This window comes from Clupea harengus, chromosome 14, assembly GCF_900700415.2.
Source record: "Clupea harengus chromosome 14, Ch_v2.0.2, whole genome shotgun sequence".
Taxonomy (NCBI): Eukaryota; Metazoa; Chordata; class Actinopteri; order Clupeiformes; family Clupeidae; genus Clupea; species Clupea harengus.
The window spans coordinates 17,860,951-17,865,950 of record NC_045165.1 but is presented as its reverse complement, the minus strand read 5'-3'; positions in this window follow the sequence as shown (position 1 = coordinate 17,865,950).

The window sequence follows — 5,000 nt, the reverse complement described above, 5'->3', positions numbered from 1 at the left end:
TGACACTGACAAAAATGACAAGACTATCAATCTATCCATCAGAAGAGTGTAAAAAGCAATACACACAATAGCAAGTGCACAGTGCACCTTCCCATTCTCTTTTCTTCTCCTCCTTTTCATCTCTCTCTCTCTCTCTCTCTCTAGAGAAAATCCAAGTGAATGAGGCATGCTGACACAGAGTATTAATTCTTTTCGCTCTTCTTACAGAGCAAAGATGAAGGGAGCGGGGGAGAGGAAGACCGTGGAGAAGAGGGAGGGAGGGAGAGAGAAAGGGGGGGGGGGGGGGTGAGGAGAGTGAGTGAGATGGAAAGACTGATGAAATGGATTTCCCTTCCTTGTTGCCATGGAGACAGCATGAGTGGATGAATTATTTCCTGTGGATGAAGAGAGCGTGCCAAAGAGGAAGAGGAAGAGAGGGAGGGGGAGAGAGAGGGAGAGAGATAGAAAGAAAAAGGCAGAAAGGGTGAGAAGCAGAAGGAGGAGCCTAAAGAGAGGAGTCAGCTCTGCATCTTGTGCTTTCGTTCATCTTCATTTCATTCATTCATGTCTGGCCCCAGACATCAAATCAAAAGCCATTTTAAACCCATTCCATTGTTACACTTCCAGTCTTTTACCAACACACATACGGAGCGAGAGAGAGAGAGAGAGAGAGAGAGAGAGAGAGAGAGAGACATCAAGATCCACACGATCATGCCTTACTTACATTACACATGCGGATAAGAGTATGCAGGCACATAAATTAACACAGATACAGTCAGACTAGCATAAGCACCATGACGCACTCGCCAGGTCAAATATGCAATGCCAAATTTACTAAACTCTGCCACCTGCTGGTGAAGCTGGTGAAGAACACTGTTATTGCAACCTTCCATCGCCTTCACCTACCGTCAGGGCCGGATTAAGACAATGGGCTTTAGGGGCTGCAGCCCTGGGCCTCGCCACTAGGGGGCCTCAGGTTGCCCGATGTCGAGTGAGGGACCGCGCATAACGTTAGAAAAATTCAGTGTGAAAAGAAAAATAATGCGCGAAAATCTCCGGTCAAAGAAAGCACATGCAGTCTATAAAGAAACCTGCAAATACTTTGGATTTCTTACTCGACTTGAAAACTCTCCCTCAGTGAAATACGTGAACAAAGTGTCAGATTGCAGACCAAATACAACGCAGATCCAGCGGATGACTTTCCCGACGAACTAGCGCAGTTTGTGAATTTCTCCCGAGTTGCTCTAACTGACCCAACAACACCGAGAAACCTACTTTCATTAATACGGGAGAGGCATCTCCAAAGTGTTTACCCAAATGTGGACAAAGCGCTGAGGATTTACCTTACATTGCCCGTTAGTAATGCCAGTGGGGAGAGGTCATTCTACAAATTAGGAATGAATTATTAAGCATAGACTGAGGACATCAATGTGCGAGGACAGACTGAACAATTTGACTTTAATGTCAATAGAGCATGACATACTGCGCCAACTGGACTTTGAAGAGCTCATTGATGAGTTTGCATTGAGAAAGAGCAGAAAACGGGCCTTTTAATATCACTGATGTGGTGATGGTGAGTCACATGTTTGTTCTATGTTAGGCCGCGGCTGCCAACACTCAACATGGCTCCATTATTGTAAAATAGTTTTTTAAATAGCTTGTTTGTATGTTAGCTAATTCAAATGCTTTCCACCCTGGAGATGTTGCACTCTATATCTATCTATCTATATGCCTTCTTGTGTTTGGGTTTTTGAGTAACCTATAATGGTCATTCCCTGGCTATTTAGCCTTGTTTTTGCTTTTGAATAAATGGAAATATGTATACATTTACATTATTGGTTTATTATTGTCTACAGTGTAGCCTACTACATACATACATTTTGTCCTTGGCTTTAAACTGATCATATTTATAGAGTTGTTCTGTGGACGTTAAAGCACTGATGTGTCAGTGCACCTGGCGTGGGTTTTTGTGCGTGTCATGAATAAATATGAATCATGAATAGGTTGGGTTCCAATACAACCGGTACCTACCCGGACCGAAATGCAACGCAGATTTCGGTGCCTGAGCCAATTGAACACGGTCGCTAGGCAGATTCCGTGGGGCACATGTAAAACTGCCCCAGCTTCCAATGTAAACTTTGTCCTGTGTCGCTCACGCTCATTGGTGTTTTCATAGCAACAGTTTTATGACAGTGAAGAGCAGGCAGGCACAAACAGAGCTAGCCATCAACCTTTTAACAGAGAAAATACCGAAAGGTAAACGGTCAAAAGTGTGGCTGTATTTCGCACAAAAAGATTCAAACATCGCGACGTGCAGCAAATGCAACAAAATAATTGCGTGAAAAGAGGGGAGAGAAGACAAGAGTCAATGGCAGATCAGCAACCGAAGACTGAAAAATAAACGGAGATGACAGCTAAACTACCAAGGTCTCTTAAAGGGGCAGTACACATTTGCTCGTACTCAGTGTGTTCAAGTAACAAGATTAACTATAAACAAGATAGAAAATATAGGTATAAACAAATCATAAAATGGTGAAATTTCATTTTTGAAATACATTTTTGACTCCAAAGGCAAATATGCTCATATTTTTGCAAAAGAAGTTTGAAGCTGTTTTTTGTATTTATTTATATGTATTTAAGTATACTATAAACTGTTGTTTACAGTTAATATAATGTTCATAGTTTGAAGTTAAAAAGTTTGAAGCTGTAGTTGGAAGCCAAGTGTTTTGTATGTATTTATATTTATAATATACTTTAAACAGTTAATATATTGTTCAATTTGAAGAAAAAAAATGGCCTTGGCAATAAAAAAGCCTTTCTTTAATGTCGTCAATCGTCGCTTTGTGCTTTAAAAAAAAAAGTATCGGTTCAGGCACCGGTATCGTTTTAAAAGTATCGGTTTAGCACCGGTATCGGAAAAAACCCAAACGATACCCATCCCTAGTCATGATGTGCGTCGGGGCGATATAGGGGCCTCATCCTGGTAATTAGCCCCAGGCCTCAAAATGTCTTAATCCGGCCCTGCCTACTGTGGGTGGTAATGGACTGATTCACGGGATGTGCATGATTTAATTTAACAGATAAACAATATTTGTCAACAGAATTACATTACAACTATTCATTAGGCCGTTTGTGTACCTACACCGGCGTGCATAAACTATAATCATGTCCTACAAAACATTGCTTTCACTGCTTTTGTGTGTTGTTTTTCATGTCTTGTGTTTTTATAGTGTAAATATGTATATATATATGTTCAATCTATATTTTATTGTTTTTGTGTCTGAGAGCTGCTACCTTAATTTCGTTGTACTTGTGCAATGACAAATAAATATATATTATTCTATTCTATTCTATTCTTTTGGCCTAGGCAACATTGAAGTAAGACTGGAAGTGGGTGTGGTTTATGTTGGAAGTCATATTAAATCAGATACATTTCTAACCTAATATTCATTGCCAATGCAATTGCTGTGCCTTCAAGGCATCTGACTGAATATTGGTATATAATTAATTATGATAGCCTATATGTTTCATCTGGAACTCCAGAAAGCATGGAGCCTTTTCTCCTGCTGTTTGTGGCTTTAGCTGTGGTGGACACAGAAACATCAGGACAAATCATAGAATACTGACGACTGAAATATTTTATGGCCCAGAAATGCAGTCTAGATTTTCCTAAGCTAAAGATGGTGCCTTCCTCCAACAATCGTAGTCAGTGTAACTTCCATCCAAACAAAAACGCTGCCTTGACAAACTGAACTTGTTGGTGACTGACACCCACAGTTACCCCGAGTTACAGTGATGCAGACATAGATTACGTGACATAATTAGGGAGAAGCAACATTTGTTAATTTGTCATTTACAAAGATCTTACGAGACAGAAAGCCATACTTCCTCACGTTGAATCCTTATACTTGGTTTTGCCCTGGGTAGCCTACTAAAATAAAATGAATGTTGAGCTTAGCAGAAGCGGTGCTCGCCTCGCCTACTCAGCTTTTTAAGTAAAGTAAACGTGTATTTCTACCTGTGTTTTAAATCAGGTTATTAGGACAGCAACGTCCAAGCACTGATGTTTTTTCTCTTTAAATGATCTCCCGGGGAGCATACCATGAATTATAGTAATTTTGTGCCTCCGTGCTGTGAGTATTATGCCTCTCTTTAGTATTTGTTCTAGTTCCGGACCTGAAAAAGGCTATATAAGGGCCCACTACAGGTCCTCGCCCTCTCTGTCGTCCCTTGCTGATAGCCCTACCCAGGTTGACAAATGGCATTGTCCTCAAATCAGTTGGACTGTTACAGGGATTTCATTCTGGTGTTGGATATGTAAGGTGGGATACTAAATCCAACACGAACATATAATGTCCAAATCCTACCCCTCTGCCATAGTGTAGGCTCCACGATCGTGCTTGACACGAACTAATTCTAATTTGATACAATCAAAAACTGTCAGGCTGTGTATGGACGTGAATACAAATAACCGTTATAGGCACCAGCCCGCCACTGAATGCTTTAAAAAGCCTGAACACAAAAACGCACAACGTGTAAAATAGCCTAACCTGTAGGCCTACTGCTAGAAATAAAGTTTACATTTAGGAGGCAGCTTTCACATAAATAAAAAATAGAATATAAAGAAGGAAAGGAACACATCATTTGTACTTTTGGACCAAACTCTAATATAGCCTACACTTCTTCAGGGAGGCAAATAAAAAAAAACTTTCAAAATGCTTAAGCTCACCTTTTCGCAAAGCCCATTCATGAGTAATTCGACAAACCTCCAGCAGAGTGCGACACCTCCACATAAAACAGTCGTAAGCAGGCAGACCAAGTAAAGAGGCAATGTTTAACTTCAAAAAGTATTTATCAGGTAATTATCGCAGGAATGTTCCAGGATGTTAACATTGCTACTACTGCTATTAAATAATAGATGGCGAGCCTGTCTGCTTATTATCATTATTTCAAATGAGAAGCAGCATTGCATATTTTACTTACTTATATATTTTGCATATTTAAACTCAGTAACGATGATT